This window comes from Cottoperca gobio, chromosome 4 (assembly GCF_900634415.1).
Source record: "Cottoperca gobio chromosome 4, fCotGob3.1, whole genome shotgun sequence".
NCBI lineage: Eukaryota > Metazoa > Chordata > Actinopteri > Perciformes > Bovichtidae > Cottoperca > Cottoperca gobio.
In genome coordinates, this window is record NC_041358.1 from 23,883,948 (window position 1) to 23,903,763 (window position 19,816).

At 42.8% G+C, this 19,816-nt stretch overlaps 1 protein-coding gene across 1 annotated transcript in view; it reads right to left on the minus strand.

The window, feature by feature from the left end:
- The window catches only part of lingo3a (leucine rich repeat and Ig domain containing 3a), a 32,736-nt gene extending 14,042 nt beyond the window's left edge, over positions 1–18,694 (minus strand). The window contains exon 1 of the mRNA XM_029430072.1: positions 18,191–18,694. The gene's annotated coding sequence lies outside the window, so the exon portion shown is untranslated. The remainder of the gene's footprint in view (positions 1–18,190) is intronic.
- Positions 18,695–19,816: the final 1,122 nt, after the last annotated feature.

Below are 19,816 nucleotides of genomic sequence, written 5' to 3' on the forward strand. Positions count from 1 at the left end.
ACAATATGTTTAAAAGTTGTGTAATTTCAATCATCTGTAAAGCCTCCGCTAGCCCCCTGTCCTCCACCACCTGCAGTACATTGCAATACATTTCGTGATGGAGTTGTTAATGCGTCTCAGGTAGACCGACTCATACTGTGTCTGAACGCCTGATCGAGAGATGACGAGACGGGTCGCTCACTTTAGCATCAGCGGCGGTGCTAGTTAGCTCCGAGCTAGTTAGCTCCGAGCTAGTTAGCGCCGGTGCTAGTTAGCTCCGAGCTAGTTAGCTCCGAGCTAGTTAGCTCCGAGCTAGTTAGCTCCGAGCTAGTTAGCGCCGAGCTAGTTAGCTCCGAGCTAGTTAGCTCCGAGCTAGTTAGCGCCGGTGCTAGTTAGCTCCGAGCTAGTTAGCGCCGAGCTAGTTAGCTCCGAGCTAGTTAGCTCCGAGCTAGCTGCTAAGGGCTTTGCGTTGAGGTGATACTTTAGCTTGAAGTTCTCGATGGTTCGAACATTCTTTGCTGCAGGAATCGCACAGAACGGAGCATCAACAGTTACATCCGGGAGTTTATTAATGTAAACTTTACATTCACTGGGCCAAGTAACGTTTTCTCATCCGCTTCATCGTGTTGACGAGGCTGCTGTGGCTGCGCCGCGTCGGTGATGTAAAGGGTCAAGGGGGGTGGGGGGGCATCTAAGAGCGCGATTATCTTTTTTTTTTTAATTGTTGCACTATTTTTTCTGTGATTAAGTAATCGAAATTAACGCACTAATTTGACAGCCCTAATTGTAACCTTTACTCAAAGCGTATGCTGTTTTCTCCGGGCTGTGCTTATTAAACTAGTGTGTATATGTGTATTTGAATCTGCTCGTCTGCAAAGGTTGTACAACATTTATGTGTAATTGTTTTTTCCACTACCAGGATATTCCAATTGCAGGATATCCTCGGATCAATAACAGTTCTTAATTAAATTACAGCAGTACATTTCAGGTTAATAAGAGAACAAGGTGTTTGACCCACTATCAAGTATTGACAGTAAGCAAATTCATTATAGAGGACACCAGTTTTGTCAATAACTGGAACCACAATAGACCAGAATGCATTGCATCTCTGAGACGTGTTTCCAATCTTGGAAGTATTTCAATAAACTAAGCAACATTCACACAGAACATGGCTTTTCTTGACCCTAAAATGTTCTCGTCTCCTTACAACACAAACATACTGTTGTGGAACTACTGCTATGATTTGTGTCCAATTTTATTATGTCCGTCTGTTCACTTATTCTGAATAAAAAAAATAACTGGAGATTATAATACATGTTTTTATTAAAGCTTCATCCCATTCGAGGACAGGTGGGGCTGTAATGCTTTACTGACTCACCATCACGACAGGGCCTGACCTGGTTACTTTATCAATTTGTACCGCGGCATGTTCACAGCTGAAGATTAAAACAAATATCGGGGTTCCTACACAATCCGAAACCTCCCAGCACAGTCAGTTTGAGTCGACACAAAGGGACTCGTGGCTCAAAAGAACATTAAGTTGGATGCCACTCTTCGAGAGGCCACTGGCCGTCACTGTAACACAGGGTGACACATCTTCCCCCGGTCTAACACACAAACACACTCAATGATGCCAGTCGAGGCTTGTAGGACCCAGTGTTATCGTTATCGACACACAACCGAACACATTTTCATTAGCAACGTTCTGTAACAGTAATTCATTACAGTGCTATATCAATGTACGACTATTACATGGCTGGCAGACTTATTTATCCTGTGCTTGTTTATTTTAAGGCCTCGTGCGACTTGAGAGCTCACGGTGAATAGACTAATGCTTATTAAAAGAATCCAATTATAGTCATTAATGATTCACGATAAATATTTATCATTAGATGATTTCCTTTAAGTCAACAGGCTTTACTATTTAAGGGAATTGAACTTAATGGATCCAGTCTACAGAAATATGTTTTATTTTCTGCCACTTGAGATCTCTCAACAAAAATTAAGAAAATACAATCGCAAAGAAGCCATGACAGGCGACCAAAGGACACAGAGCATTACCTTGATTAAAAGGACTTATTTCGCTGGGTTTGAAAATTGTTTTCGGGTTAATTAAGTACATAACTCAACAAAATATATAACATAGGTTTAGTCGTTTTTAGACATTTTAATGCGGAAGTGTTACATATTATATTTTTCAGTTCTGTATGATGAATATGAAGCTGGAGCATGGAGATGGTTAGCTTAGCTTAGCATAAAGCTAGCCTCTTTACACAGAAATGGAAAATTCAGTCAACGCATCCCCCAAAATGTCATTCTTTTAAGTTCCATTTTTAAACAGCCATTACGTTTCCATTTTATATTATCGGTCACTTCTTTTAAATAGCAGCCATGTCATTTTGGCACAAAACTAATTGGCAACATGGAGTCATCTGGACCACTTGTGGTCCCGCTTCTGGACAGGACGATATGGGTGTCACAGAGGAATGACCTCACCGGTCAGCCACCCGTCTGTCTCTTCAGCCAGCTTGCCATGCGGACAGGCTGCCACTGGCAGTTAGCCTATTAAATGTCCATCCACTGTTTAAGCCCCTGTGAACAGAGTATGTCAGCCAAATATCATTCCCCTCCCGAGGCACCTTACTCGACTTACTTCTCTAAGAGAAGTGACAGAACCGGAAAGAGGGGACATAATTGGGGGACTTTGTAGAACGGACGTATAGCTTGTGCTCGTTGAACGGATCAAAAATGTTCATTTGTCGTTGTCCAAATCTTTCGGGGCTCTTTAAAAAGAAGAGAAATAAAATATAATTTGTGATTAGGTAGCGGTCTGGCAGTAACTGATGAATGGAGAGAATAACACAATCATGTTTGAAAGTGTCAGGGGCCATTTAACAACGGGATGTGTGTCCTTGAAAGCACAGTGATCAAATACTAAATGTAATGACCTGGAAAAATCTGTTACTTTGTGACTCTCATAGCTTTAGAGTAAATGTATGGTAGTCAACTCCTCTGCCTTTCCTGCTTCAGTATGCATGGCACCTGTTCAACCTATTACTGCATATACTCTCTTTAATTTCCATTATGCTGGTGAAATTGAGACCTGGGGGGCAATTTAACACAGAATTACTTCCGTTGTTTTCCCTTCTTCCCAATTAGTAGACCTAAATAATGACAATTTATCATCTGGCGTCAATGCTTAGGGAAAACATAAACAAATACTTGGTCATTTCATCACAGTTATCCCATATGAAAATAAGTCGGGAGCAATAAATCAAGACGCAAACTCCAGTTTCAAACAAAAGAAGTGACTCTCTGTCCAAGCATGAATCCATCCCCGGGTCAAAGGTTAATAAGAATCATGTTTGCGAGCTCAAATGAGCAGCTACTGTGTTAGCAGCCAACTTTAAGTCCTATAAACCCAGAGGAGTCCTGAATGTGACCTCATTTCCCCTGTAAAAGCACCACTACAGCCGTTTATAGGTATCACCAAAGCCGTTTTCACTTAGATAGATGGCACAAAGACAAGAACCACAAAAACAAAGTCATCAAAAGGTGGAGGTGAGTATGATCAGTATCTCTGCTGGCATCTATTACCTGCCTGGCTGGCTTGCCTACCGTGTCACCAGCCATCACTTCAGCCCTGGCTCTTTCCATGCCAAATGGCTCCACTCTCCGTTATTCTCGCACGGCCTGCCACATACATCCAGAGAGGCAGAGACGGGACATAATAGCTTACAGTCCTTTGCACTTCACATCATCACAAACACACACAGATTTACGTGTTCCGATTTAAAAAGGGATGAATGCACAGAGATGCAGATACCGTCAGACAGGCATGCATATTCAAACACACACACTGTCCTCAATCTGCATAGTAATGTGTGTGAGTTGTATATTAAAAGGTTAGTGTCTTGGGGACACTGACCTTTAGAAAAATCCTTTTGTTTACCAACATCTCTGGATGGAGGGCAGCTAAAGATCAAGGTATAACGTATTGCATATCACGTACACTGTAAAAAAAAAAAAAAGATGTAAACTCTCCAACGCTCTCCTTGTCCTTTTTCAGCCCCTCAAGGTTGAGAGACTTGTGGAAGCATCATAAGCCTAAATCTGCTGGAGCCTGCTCTAATCCTTCATGAAGCCTGCAGGCTCTCCATGTCCTTCTCATTGGCTTCATTAAAAAAGATCCCTGTCCTTTCAACTTCCCTTTCACTGCCTGCTGCCTGCTCATCAACCGGGCCAATTACAACCGGTTATCTGAAGTCAACGAGTATCTGAGACAAGCTACACATGCACTGTTCCTGTGAGAAAGTCAGAAATGTTATCTAGGCGTAAGAAGCGATGCCACTCATGTCGGAGTCAAACGCAGGGGCAGCATTGTGTTACTATACAGTATTCAGTGCATTGAGCGTCCCCAGAGATTCATTTCTCAAACTTTTCATATGATTGGCGGGGTTAGAGTTTCAGGCGGCAATCTAATACTGCCCTCAAGGTCCCTTGAGAAAGAAGTCTGTATAGCGGAGCGAGCCGGCGAGGCAGAGAGGGGAGCGGTGTGCAAATTGAAAGTAATCCTCAGGCCTGGCTGGCGGTGCAGCTGGATCCGGCATCTATTCATAATTCATCACTCGACAGCAGTGAGGTGGAGAAAGTTCTGTTCGTGTAATAAACCAGGAAGAGACATCTTTGAAAGGCACTGAATCAGGCAGATCAGCCTCTGTACTGCTGAAGGTCCCAGGTGGGAACAGCACTTGTTATAAGCAGGAAGACGGATGGAGCAGATAGCTGGGAGTCTGTGTATTTCACATCATATTAGACCCTACAGCTGTCCATCCACAATGTTCTAGAGATTAGCTGGCTGAGCCACTGTCAGTCCTACATGAACTGTCAAAAGCCTAACAAGACAGCGTCCAAGCATCGCTAGCAAAGATTTCTATAACTGAGACAACAGTTATAACAGCTTTCGTCCTATTGGAGCAATTTAAGCTTTTACTCGAATGACCACAAGGGTGTCAAACTCCTCAGTCCTCTAGCGAGTGCATTCACCAAACCAAATGGAAGAAATGGACATAACTACTGAAGCTTGAACCTGCAATTATTTATGGGGGGCACTTAAATAATTCTCATTTTAGCTCTGTTTTGGTCTCCAAGTAAAATATCTGGCACTTTAGCTGCTAAATGCTAAACTACTGCTAGTCATTAACTTAGTCAGTCTGCTGTCTGGCGCTGAGTAGGTCGCATATAGTGGGTTTTTAGGGCTTTTTGACTGTTGCGCCTGGAGACGACGCTTTAAAAGCGATTGCCGTGAACCTAAATGAGCTAAAAGAAGCTAAAATGCCCCATCAAGTCATGATAAAGTCAAAATTATCTGTCGGTATGGGCAACCCTTTGATATTTATTGTGTACATATATTGATTATAGCCACTTCAGCACTTGCATCCTTGTACACTCCTTGTACAATCCTTGTATACTCTCCAACATCTAAGACACTTCCCTTTGGTCGTAGCTGCATCTTTGACAAATTCAAAGAAATAAATGAATTCATATTTCAAAGCGGATCTGAATGAACATAACTGAAGCTGAAAATGTAACTCACTCATGTCATGAACTGACAGCTTTGGGGGACGGCGACAGTGATTCAAGACGACTGATGATGACAGACACAACACTGACTCAGCTTCACTCAACTGAAACAGACAGAAAGTTATAACAAGTTCAGAAAAGAACTTCAGACACAAAAGAGTCTGCAGAAGCTTTTCACCTTCAACATTCACAAACACCCAAGTTCACTGAAATGCTGAAAGACACACAGCTTGTGTAGTGACAACACACACTGTACTCTGTGGAGGTGACTTTGGTTGTCGGGGATGTTGGCCGGCCCTGCGACAGAGTGGCCACCCATAGTTATGACACCAGAGTTACCTAAAGGTGAGCTGTGAAAGCGGAGGAAGAAAGAACCCAAGAAAGTTGAGGCGCGGGGAGATGGGGTACAGCGAGGGTTAAGATATAAAAAGGAATATTTGGACATCTTGGGGAGATATGCTTATTTGCGTTCTTGTTTACCTGAGAAGATTGATACCAGTCTTTTGTCTGTTTGGTGAATAGAAAGCTAAAGACAGGAGCCGGTTATCTTAGCTTTGCACAAAGACTGCAAACAAAGGGAAACAACTAGCTTGGCTCCGTCTAAAAGATAATCTGCCTCCCAGCACTTCTAAAGCTCCCTTATTAACACATCATATCTTGTTTGTTTAATATATAAAGTGTAAAAACGACACAGTGTGTTTTTTTTAATGGGAGTTTGTGCTGGACTATATCTCGGCTGGGAACATTAACTTCCTGGAGTCTTGTTGTTGCTGCACCCGGCCAAGAAATAGTCCGACACAGAACCCCAATTTGTTGTTTTGCCCTTATGCTAAGCTATGCTAACTGGCTACTGCCGCTAGCTTCATATTTATCGAACAGACTGCTTTTAAGCTTCTCATCTAACGCTCTGCAAAAAAAGTAAATAAGCGTATTTACGAAAATGTCAAAGTATTCCTTTAAGAACCAAGATGGAGGTGGCGGTCATGAAGAAAGTGAAAGAATATGATGGGAAAGAGTCAGTGAAGGGTGTGAGAGGATCACTGTGGTTAAAGACAGGCTGGTAGACATACCGTGAGGAAATAAATATCCAGACTCAACTTGTTAGAGCTCACTGCAACATGTGCTTCGTCAGCTGCTTCTGGATATGCTAATTACATTTTGGGTCACTGAGTATTCAGGCTGAAATAGCTCGTTTGTATTAAAGGCATTAAAGCCTATGATTTTCCTGTGCCTTTCTAACTGTAACATGATGCGAGCTGGCATTCTGACCCTCTCATTTTCATCCGTCTTCACTGACTCTGAGCAGCACAGGCTCATCACTTTCACTGAGAAGCGAGGGACCGTAGTGTCGTTAGTGTGTATCATGTCACTTCATGTAGTACGTCTCATTAAAATCCCCTCTGCTGAAAGTGAACACAATAACATTTTCAGTTTCCATTTGGATCAATTCTATTTTGTCCTGGTTTTACAGTACATTGTGGAAGATCATTTGAACATCCTAATTTAAAATGGTTAAAAAAAACTAAGATTAATTGGTTGTTTTGAATATCTTTTCCCTTTTAACTTTGGCAAACATCTGTCCCCACAAGCTGAAACGTTTTGCTCCTTTGAAGACTTTTCTCTACGATTAACATCTGGCTTGGAACAACACCCACACAACCAGAGGAAGACACGTCTGTCCTGCTCTTCTTGCATTTCTGTAATGAACACAAACAACATAAATCTGGATATAAAGAGTACATCAAGATTACTTGTTGCTTTGCACTTTGGAATTGGAATTCGTCATTTTTTTTTTACACAAAGCAATCTTGCACCACAATACAGTTTCAGATAAAATAGGGCACATCTGTGATCAAAGTCTTGTGATTCTGCATCAAGGTGGAACTCCACAAGTGACCAATAACTGTCTGCGTCTGATTCACATGCAGTGGCTGTCCTGGGATTACAGCATAATGACATGCTGATGAAATGTACTGGGCCATCCAGCTCTGTCCGTGTTATGGTCTGTTGTCCATATTTCGGGGCTGAGCCTGTTTGTATGGCCTACTTCACCGTCCCACCCTCTAATCCTGTTGCTGTTGGGAACTGCCACACTGCCCGGTCCACTTCCTGTCTGTCCTCCGCTCAACTTTAATCTCGCTGCAGCCAAGACAGCGAGCTCTGTATTGGGGACGACTGACTGTCCAAAACAGCCACGGCTGAAATGTGACCACGTTTGTGAGAAACCAATGGAAATGAAAAGTGAATAATCTACTCTTGCAATACATACTGTGTCTGCATACTCGTGTGAATGTTTCCCTCACTCACTGAGGATAATAATGTGAGAATAGTGTAATTATAGGATCTCAAGCAACAACGCTGGCACTGAATCTGCTCTCACGGCACAGAGACAAAGAAAGAGCCCATCAGCCCATCAGCAGCTAATTGTTGATTAATCATCAAACATCGATATCACATTCAGAGAAATGGCCAAATCATTGTCGAATCACAAATGCATTCGCTCTCCTACTAAATAATGAGGGGTAGCCTGTTTATAGCCATGAGCTGAAGTAGAAGAGGTAGCAGATCCTGTATCTGTGCCACGTCTTCTGAGAGATTAGCAAATGCAACAAAGAGCTTCTTGTTAAAAGAAAGCAAGAAGTCAAGTGTTTGAAGAGACAAAGTGGTGGAAGAGAAGAGCAGCATGCATGAAGGTGCTGACCATGAAAAAGACAAGAAGGTGGAAAATGAGACGAAAGGGAACAAGAATGCCATCAAACATTTATTACACAAGAAAACAGGGGGCTGGAAATAAAATTGGAAAAAGAAGCAAAAGAAGAACAGAGATTTCTTTTTTTTTTTTAAAGAATGAAAACAGAAAGCAGAGATGTGAGATGGTTTTAAGGGAGGTGATAAGGGATTATACATCCTGACAGAGCCATGAAAGGAGGAGAGCCTTAGAAATGGATTTGTCAAAAGTGAGGCACTTCAGAGGAGCGCAGACTGTAACTGTGTGTGTGTGTGTGTGTGTGCGTGTGTGCGCGCGCGTGTGTGTGTGTGTGTGTGTGTGTGTGTGTGTGTGTGTGTGTGTGTGTGTGTGTGTGTGGTTGACAGCCGCACTCTCTTATCTCTCTGGTGAAAATCTCAACGAGAGAGAGAGAGAGAGAGAGAGAGAGAGAGATTCCATCAATGAGTGAGCTGCTGCTGTCCGTGCTACGACTCTCACTAATAGGAGACAGGCATGCTGACAGTAAAAATCACAAATATGCACACATAAACACTACTAAATGCAAAAATTGACACGGATACAAACTCTCAGCTGAGGCTCTGCAGGGAGATAAAAGTGAACCTTGGCAAGTGGCACAGGTTGTCAGCTCCTGTGACGAAGGCTTAGTGAGGGGAAACAGAAGGAAGGTGGAGGAAGGCGGAGCGAGTGCAGATTGAGGATGAAGAGAGGGAGGAAAGAGTGACTCAGCTGCTCTTATAAAAAAGGCCTCTAGGAGGAAGAGAGGGATGAAGAGGCACCAAAGAGGAGGGGTGTCCATGTGCTCTTCACAGAGAATCTCAAATTCTCTGAAATAAAAGAGAAGCCGAGACATGGGCTTCAAATAACTGTTCAGGGGGAAATTTACCCCAGAGCAAACAACAAACATCAACGACACCAGAGCAGAGGATGAGCAATCAGTGTCCTTAAAGGGGGGGGGTCGCCGAGCCACGCCATCTCACCAACCAAGTCTGAAGCGGATTACGACATCATGGTTATCTAGCATGCAAAGGGGCCTCTTTAAAGTCTCTAGGTACAGCTTTGGGCACAGAGTAATTGGGCGCTGCCTGCACATTAAACATAGATCTGTTCTGACATCACACAGGAACTTAGCATCGGATGCACTGCACACACTGCACCGCACCAAAAATATAAAAATAAAAGCCTCGTCCATGCAAACAGACACAACCGCAGCGACATCCTGACATACAAATTATTCACCGCCTCTTTTGAAACTGTTTCCTCTGACATGCAGAAGCCGCCTTCCCGACACACAGAGAGTCGAGAGATCCGTTGAAAGTGGCTCTGATGAGACGTTTCAACGGGAGACAAAAGGGAGAGGCAGTGGGAGGGTAAAAGGAAGATTCTTTGAAAGAAGGCTATGGGTGTACACGGTGTGTATGGGACAGAGGGAAAGGGAAGCTGGCAGGGTTGTCTTTGAAAGATGTGAGGCAGGTTCTGTGCTGTCATGCAGGCCGACTGTCATGCAGGCAGATCAATGTTTTCTAAGAAATAAAACTAAAAAAGATGAATAATTCATTCCTAACCATTGAAGGCGAGTGAAGAAGTAGCCTCAGCCACATGCAACACCAGTCTCGCTGTGTCTCTACTGGCTCCCCATGATAAATTCATAACCCTGATGTCCAGGAGCAGCTTGTCCTCTTCACCTCAAAGTGTGGCAAACAGCACAGATCAAAGGACACCTGTCAGACAAAGGGAACGTGGCAGGAGGACATTGCATAGACACAGATGTGTTTATGTACATATGGCATGCATGGGAGATATTCAGACACATAGATCCACAGATTGTGATCTACTCTGACAAGCATAACCCTTTACGTCTCAGAGACAGCATGCAACCTGCCCCCACAGATAGAAATGGTCTGAGCACAGTCTTTCACGAGCACATTAAAGCCTCTACAATGCCCCAAACAACAGGATAGAAACTGGCCACAGCTGGGAGTTAGTTCAAAAGGAAAGATTCTCACAAGACTACCTCTGATCAAGCACCTCCTGACAGGCAAACCAAATCCATATGCTCTCAAGGAGAGAAAGCGGAAGACGAGAGGAAGGAGGCGAGGGAAGAGGAAACACAGTCTTTTAAGCTCTATCTCATCACACCCATCTGTCACAGTTGCACATGGACACATAAAAGCTGCAGATTTAATATTTCAAATGATGCAGAACCAAAGCAAGGGAGAGATTTTCTTCCAAGCTTTGACATCCTCTTCAAACGGGATGCTGGAAGAAGGCTTTTGCCTTAAAATATGTTGCCGCCTCTCTGGGGCTGCATGAAGAGACCGACTCGCTTCTCGCACCGTGCATGCACAAACACGCCTGCACAATAAAATGCCGAATGATTTTCAGTCCTGCAATGTTAAAAACTAAAATATAGCATTAGTTTTCCTTCATTAGCTTGTCATTATATCATTCAAACACTCTGCACTGGTATTAATAAAGCACGCTCTGGAATTAAAACCATTACCGACATCATCTTTAGTTTTAATCCGTATTCAAAACTGCCAAGTTCAACATTTTCACAAAATATCCAGATTAATGAAAACGATTCAATTTCTCGTCAAACTAAAAGGTCACTCGGTTAAATAGCAACCCAGCTCAAATCATAATGAAGTAATGAAGTGATGCGTTTCAGTGTTTGTCAGCTGGCAGATGGTCTCAACACCTCCGAGCTACAAGCTCAAAAGCACTAATGAACACTATGAACACTAAAGTACAACAGGACATTTCTGACCTCGAGTCGGTGCAACCTCCACATCATTGAGACTTTGTAATCCCTCTGGTGCTCAAAATCTCAAATGCTGATGCAAATGATCTCTTGCATGCATTACGGCTGTAGAAGTTAGCTCGCAGTAGAAGGTTAGCTACATGTTAGTCTTTTAGCTGGTGTTGCTGTTCAGGCTACTGTTGCCCGGCACATAACCCCGCATAAAACAGCAAATTGTCCTTTTTACACTGTGGTTTCTGCACATATTTAAAAAAAACAAGATACAATGTGTTAATTAGGGATTGTAGGCGGATTTTGTTACTTTTGGACAGAGCAGGGCAAGCTGTTGTTTTCCCGTTTCCAATCTTTGTGCTTAGTTAAGCAAACCAGCTGCTTGCTGTAGCTGAAAGTTATTACAGACACAAGAGTGGGGTTGATCTTTTCTCTAACTCTCCCCTAACTTACAAATAAACGTGATTCCCAAAAGAATATGCAAGTGGCTAGTAGATTTGCATCACTCATCAGGGCAAAATAAACAATAGTAATCTATCGAGCGGCTGGTAAAATGATTGCACATTCATTAGCTATTTGGCCAGTGGAGAAGTTAATTATGCAACCTTAAAAAAAAGTACGAAGAACCAAAGAGCGACGCATAAAGAAACAGGGAGGTCGGATGAAGTGAAGTGCAAGGGAGGGGAAGCGGCCTCACTGAGCAGTTCGCTCTCAGCCCTCAGTTCTACTGATCTCCACTTCAGGAAAATGATTTGATCAACTGATTATCTGATTTATGTTCAGCGGCTGAAAGGGAGATTAGATCTGACAGTGTGATCCACGGAGACAGAGGAGCATTGGGGGTTATGGGCCGATGTGAAGATGCAAAAAAGGGAAAATGAATCTTCATTTTAAACCATTTAGACGGCTCGCACGGATATTTAAAATAGGTTTAAAAAAAAGTCTTAATGAGGGAAGAAAACAATGCTTGAGAGCTCCATGAACAAAACGCATACGTAAAGTAAATCACATTAATCTTGGTCATCATCACCTCACGATCATTCAGTCGAACGCTGTTCACTGTTGAGGGTGACGGGACCCGATTGAAGAAGGATTAATTAATCATGCACTTGCACAGCGTTAAGTGCGTCTGACCACAACATGAAAAGTTCTCATTAGAGTCTCGCTCATTAGTAGGTTCAGGGCTGAGGGGACACCATGACGGAATAAAAAGAAAAAATTAGCTACCTTTGATCGTCAAGCACTTCAAAATCAATTAGGACAGGCTGGTGACGTGATGAGTGTGTGCATGTGTGTGCAGCTACAGGCATCTGAATTGAATTAGATTGCAATCCAATCACAGGATGTTTTTTGTCTAAATGCCACAAAGCCGTGTGATGTTTCAGTGTTGAGGCAAAAAGGAAATGAAACACGGTGAATGTGTGTGTGGTAGCTCAGACCTCGGAGTCAGTCTTACAACAAAAACCTAATTACATAATTAAAGACGGCTGATTAAAGAGCTATCTCGGTGCGGGGCCCATGGAGAGACAGAAATGTGTGCAACTTGAGTCAACCCAGAGGACACTGCTGGTTCTTCAGTGGTTCAAAATACAGTAAGCCACATCTGCCTGGCTCAGCTGCTACACATGTGGTTAATAACTGAGCTGGAGGGAAGCATAGTAAGTAGTAATGTCTGGAATATACCACTTGGTTTATACAAAATAGAACATTTTCTCTAAATTTACGCTTTTATCCACAGGTTTTCAAAATATGGACTTTAATTCTGACTAAATATACACGCAGTTATTAATGATCCGACAGTTACGAGCGAGTTTAAAGACAAACATCTTGATAGCTCTCACAAACATTTCTCAAAACAAGACTGAAGGAGACTTCTCAGTGTTCAGTGTTTATACAAAGTACTGACGAGATAAAGGTTATATCTAATTGAGACGTACTATATGGATTTGCTGATGCAGCTGCAATGCATTTGACTCGGGACAAATTAGAATTGTGTAATTGGGTGTTAGTGAAGATAAGGCTGGATGCTGCAGGGATCACATAAGCTAATAGTGCTGCATGTAACGGATATACTGCAGTGCAAATGCCCTTTACTCTGGTTAACTGCCTCCCCCAGCTTGCAGAGAGGTTAGGGTTAGGGAGAGTTGTGACATGGCAGCAACTTTCCCTGTAGGTTTACTGAGTCTGTTGAGTCATTTCTCTTTCTTTTTTAAAAATACAGCATTTCTGTGGGGTTTTATGAGGACTGTTTCAGCATTAGAGAAGGCATGAGTTTTATATCATTCACATCTGCTCTATAAATTACAATTATAATACAAATGATGTAACGAACAACAAGTATTCATTCTATTAAATCTCTTCTGTAACTGTGATATTACATCTTTGGTTTAGTTTATCTTACCTGTGATTTAGATGTATAATCATGTGATGTGCAGAATGATTACATCATCATCATCACTATTACATCATTTGTTATTATTTAATTGTCCTTTAAATGAATGAATGAGTAGGATAAATAAAAAAACTATGTATTGACTCCCTCTTAGCCAACCCTATATAAATACTATAAATGTAGCGTACAGGTGCCAGATCGTAAGCACGCATTCAAGAGGAAGCTAAGAATTGGCGGACACAGCGGCGAAAACAACGCAAATATGCTCCGTCATGATGGTCGATTCATACTGGAGAATATTGTTTTATGGCTGGACGGCTGCAGCACTTCAAGCTGCCAGCAGCAATAGAAATACATAAAATGTAATGAGCCGGAGAGAGCGACAAGTATATAAACTCCACAAATATCTGACACTTCTTCCCATAACACAGCTCGGTGTTGGAGACACAGAGCTCTCTGTTACTCACTCACACCAAGGGCTTTAATTGTTGATCTTTCAGCAGGCTTAAGTGTAAATGAACATAACCAGGATCGTCTCCGTTGCTTCACACGTCCCCAGAAGCATTGGACAAACTCTGTAGCGTCTGAACTCCTCTTAAGTGTGTAAGCAAGACTCATGAGACTCCTTAGCCTCCCATTTAGTTGTTATGTAATGCTACGGCCATTTCATCACACATACTACCTTCCAGAGACCTCAAGAATAAAAGAGCAAAAACTCCTCTCACCCCTCCGCTTCCTCTCTGTATCTCATCTGCGCCGCGGATCCAGTGCTCCTGAGCCAGTCCAAAAAAGTCACAAAGGGCCTGTCATCGGCTTAAATTAGTCAATTTAGCTTAGAAATGAGTTCTACGAAACATAGAGAAAGAGGGAACTAGGGAAAAGCATTTAGAAAAGTGTAAGAAAGCCATTCTGGTTTACGTAAATGGTCAGAGCCTGGATAAGTGCTTGTGCTGGATGATCCTGAAGCTCTATGACAGTGTTACTCATGGTTCCTAGAGTTTCCAAAAGTACAATGTGAGCCAGAGCCTTCAGCTATCAAGCTCCCAGTTTGTGTTCGGGAGGCAGACAACCTCTCCACATTAAGCAGGCTAAAGACTTTCCTCTTTGATAAAGCTTATAGTTAGGGCTGGCTCAGGCTTGCTTGAGCCAAGCCCCTAGTTATGCTGCTATAGGCTTAGACTACTGGGTGATTTACACCTCTCTCCTCCTCCTTTCCCCATCTCTCTCCTCTCTATCTGTATGCATTCATGTCCCTAAAATGCATGTTACTGACTCAGCATCCGGGGCATCATCCCCAGAGTTTCCGTGTCTCTCATCTGGCAGGTTGCCACTGGTAAAGGTTACGTCTAGATCATGAATCATGGCTGCACCTGTTGCACTTTATTTATTTATTTGTATTATTTTTTGGAGGCACCTGGAAGCTTATTTTGACATCGTCCTGGATTCACCTTTTTCATATACGATCACATCATCATTTCTGTCATGGATTGTCTATGTTGTATTTTCACTATGTTGTTTATTCTCAACACACGACATCTACTGGATGCCTACATTTCCCTCGGGATTAATAAAGTATCTATCTATCTATCTATTGCACGTCTGTCCGTCCAGGGATTGGATCTCAGTTGCTCTCCCTGAGGGTCGTATGTTGTACAGTCTGGAAAGCCCACCGAGACAAATGTGTAATGTGTGATATTGGGCTATATTAATACATTTGATTTGATTTGTGGGTGTAATCTGCCATACAATCTAATAACAGGTTATGCAACAAGAAATGTATGGAAGCGAATTATAGACTATCTTTAAATTATAGACACATATTTTCCGAGAAGGCACTGGCATACATTGCAACATCTTCAAAAAGCAAAACACACATTCAGAAGGAAATAAATGGACTACTCACCATCAGAGTACCTTTATTCATCTCCTATAATGTACTGGGTAGACGTATTTATTTTGCTTTGATCCTATTGGTTTCACAAAACATAAAGAAAGCTCTATAGTTACTAGAGGCTCCATTAAAGTCATTTAAAGAAATGAGACAATCTGCAGTGTGCAGTTCATTATTGCTCTGCCTTACCGAGGACAACACATGTTGCAATTCATCAAAAGTAGTACGCAAGCGAGCAGAGAAGCCGTTAGCTAAACATTATGAATAAATTATAGAAATAGTCAGATGAAAGTAAGTGGTTAATGGTTGGAATAGCTTAAAGTACAGGATAAAAGTGTTAGTAATACGAATGAAAACTTAAATCCACTCAAACATTGACAGATTGATTGTATATAATATATATTCTATACACCCACTTTTATAGTCACATTCTTTTTAAATATTGTTTAGTTCAATAAAATCAACATCCATAAGACTATTTCAAGCATAACGACTGGAGTCGATGAAGAGGTACAACAAGAGGTTGGAAACCACTGCTCTCGGGTATCGAGGTCAGCCAGCCTCTATCGTCAGGATAAATGTGAAATGAAGCAATCAACTCTGGAAATAAAAGACTTGTAAAAGGCCCAAATTCTCTCTAAGCTCTGCATTGAGGTTACAACCTCATCTGAACATCTATAATGGCATTACAGTAGTCTGTGAGTGGGAGCACGGCCAGCGTACACAGGCCCCTGATCGTTCCAGCTGGACGTCTTAACCACGACAGCTGACATGCAAGTGTGCATGCAGAATCTGACAGCCACTCACAGGGGCGCTCGCTCCTTTTCCTCCTTCCTCTCCTCCCTCGTCGCTCCGCACTGCTCTCTCCGTAACAGCAGCAATGCCCTCGTCTTGCTGACAGTGGATGCATCTCTGCTTTACTGCCCTCATAAATACTCCAGAGTTGAAAACAATGAGGACGAGCATTGGCCGTGTTAAACTGAGGTAATGTCGCTATTGAGCACGGCTGACAGCTTTACGCTGCAGCGAAAAGCATCAAAATGAGAAGGTAAGTGTAGGAGTAGTAATGGACGAGACTAACAGGCCTGATTCAACAATGCACTCTGAGGGCCGCATAGACTTGCCAGCAGACATTTCATTACTGACACATAAATCTGTCAAATAGAGAGGCTAAGTAGCACCTTGGGTACCATTAAGTGCTGTTGTATAATTGCATTCACTTTAACGCTGGTTTCTCCTGTTGATTTTTACACAGGAGCAGCTACTGTGGCTCACGACACGAAGTGACGACAATGACACGTGTAAAACAAGTTTAATCTTAATTTGATGAATGAATTTGAAAGCACTTTACACAGTACCCATTATTTCACACATTTCAAAAGGGCAAACAGGACGTCGCCTGAGCAACATCTGATCCAGATCCAGTCCCCAACTTCTTACCTAATCCTCTCACAGGAATAAAAGTCTGAGATGTTTAATTGGATGGTAAACAAACCAGCGAATGCCTCATTCACTGCGCACACGAGCCGAGCAACACAGTGAGGATGATGAAGTGTTGGGAGTTTTAATTACAGAAATGTACTGGCAATGAAAAATTAAAAGATGCACAATTCAGCAGGTATGTGCATTATTGTGATTGGTTTCACACTCACAGATCTGTTGGGGATCAGTAGTGACATGAATAAAAAGATCTCTCACAGTGCAAGTGAAATGCCCCATGAAGCAACACACTAAAACTACTGCCTGCGACTTATGAGATGAAAATCACGTAGAAATCCCTGTTAAGGGGGTGTCTTGGTGGTCGAAGGGTTTAAGGCATTGAGCACGATAATGTCCGTGGATCGGATCCTGTCAGGGACTTCTGTTGCGTGTCGCTGCCCGTGGATCTTATCCCTAATTTCATGTCACCTCCCTAGTTAAAGAAAACCCCATTAAAGTTGTGGCCACCATCAAATGCACAGCAAGTGTATTTCTATTTTTAAATGATCTTAGAAACAGAATGACAGCTGTGCAGTCTCAATTATAATGTGCATTGAGTGAGATGTTTTTGCAATCTATGTATAGACTAATGTATGCAAGAAATGCCGGGACAGTGGTAAACCATGACAGAATTGTATTAAGACCTTCCTTATAAAACAGATTATTTCTAGGACTGCAATAAGGACTGAACAGAGCAACAATAAAGGCAACAACAGAGGAGAGGGCTGAGCAAACACAGGCAGAGGCTCAGATGTGTCACACTGACAACCGGCACCGAGCCTCTCACACTGGGATGACTGCAGGGATCGATCAAAGGCTGCCTTCCCCTTTCTGTCCCACGTTAAGATCATTAAAACCTCATTGAGAACTGGTAGCCGAAGACACACATGGGAGCACACAGAGTGACTGTGCGTGCATGGATGCAAAATCTGAAAGATGACAATAGAAAAAGCACAGGCGGCGTGAGGTAATGAGACCCGATGTCGATTAGAGTTAGAGAGCAAATCGATCAGACGGGACTGCACCATGACAGTGTGAGAAGAGGCTGAGGGGGCAAACTGTGTCACAGTTATCACAGGGTGAATTTTTTATCCTCAGCAGGTCATCATGTGTAAGTGAGCCTTGACCACTGAGATGTGGATGAAAGGGAAGTGTCAGCACAGGAAAGTAACACAAAAGATTAACCCCATGTGCATAATCTCTCAACTCAAATATCTCTGTGGTGTGTAAAAGTGTCCGTCAGCACATCAAGTGGACCACCAGATGAGTGTGTGTGTGTGTGTGTGTGTGTGTGTGTGTGTGTGTGTGTGTGTGTGTGTGTGTGTGTGTGTGTGTGTGTGTGTGTGTGCGAGTGAGAGAGAGAGAGAGAGAGAGAAGTTAGCTCACCCAGGACTAGAACTTGCACAGCGCTTCTTCCACATCTGTAAGCCTGGAGGTGCTTTGATCAATGCTGGCCGTCTGCTGTGACTGTGGGTCTGTGTGCAGGATATTGTTGCTCCTCCAGCCTCTCCAGACACTGAACACTGAGCTTCCTCCTCCTCTTCCTCCTCCAACAGCAGCAGCAGTAGCAGCAACAGCAGCTGTACTTGACTGCATTCACTCACCTTCCCTCCTCTCGCTGTTTCTTATCCTCCCAGCACTGCTGTTGAATTATCTACCGCCTCCCAAATGAAGCCCCTGCTTGGCTCTGCTGCTCAACTCTCCTTTGTGCTAGAAATGCAGCAGCGGCTCCTCTCACAGCGGGCTCCCGGCTTTGTGTCTCGGAGAAGCGGTCAGGGCTGCCACCGGCAGCGGCAGGCAGCTCGGACTGGCGGTGCTCTCGTTATTGGATTGCATGTGTATGAGTGTCCTGGCATTTGTGAGTGTGGGATGTAGAGCGCGGTGTGTGTGTGTGTGTGTGTGTGTGTGTGTGTGTGTGTTAGTTTGAAAGAGGACCCGGCTGCTGTTCATTGGGGCTCATCTGCGCTGTTGCCGCGCGCGCTCTCTCTCTCTTTCTCTCTCTCTCGCGCTCACTCGGGCTGTTTTGTGCTGCATTCAAGTCCTGTGGGGGGGGGGGAGATGATATCTCTACTTAAATATTCTGCACACTTTAGCTTTCTGGTGGTGACTTTACTCATAATACTCTGCAGGGACACACTGTATAATAATAATAATAATAATAATAATAATAATAATAATAATAATAATAATAATAGTAATAGTAATAATAATAGTAATAATAATAATAATAATAATAATAATAAATTGTATTTATAAAGCGCCTTTCAAAGCTAAAAGCAATCTCAAATATGTAGATAAATAAATAAATACATAGAAATGTAGACCAATAGATTTGGTATTTGAACATAATTATTACGAAATGTTTTTGTTTACTGTATTTATTTATTTATTTATTCGGTCGGTCGTTGTTTACAATCTGATTAGCAATTTGTGAGCGAGAATGGATTTGGAGTTAAACTGATATCTGCATATGAATGCAGATACATTTTAAAGGGATAGTGTGTAGGATTTGGCGGCATCTAGCGATGCGGTTGCAGATTGCCACCAACTGAATACCCCTCCGCTTACCCGCTGCGTGCAAAACCGTGGTAACGCCGTGGTATCGTTCAGGACCTTCACCTCGCTCAGAGGCCATCCTTACCATAACACTACTTTAGGAGCAACAAAATGTAGGCGTTGGCTTGCAAAACCTAAGTTTTACAAGCGTGTCAGAGAACTAATAATGTGGCCTTCAGGTAACGTGAAAGTCTAGAGCTGTGTTGGGCTTGTCTGTTTGAACCCATAGATTCTTAGATTCCAGTGTCTTGCACTAGTACAGTAAAGAGGAGCAAACCCCCAACTCTATAGCCAACCACCAACCCTATCCACAAACTGAGCAACAGCTGCTCTTACTACAGTGAAAGTGGAGAGAGGGTGGTGAGCTGTGTCAGGTGGTTGAAACCGTTATAGGCTGTTGGATTGTATTTCATGTTCATGCTCTTTAAATCTCCATGGGAATGCCATTACAGGATA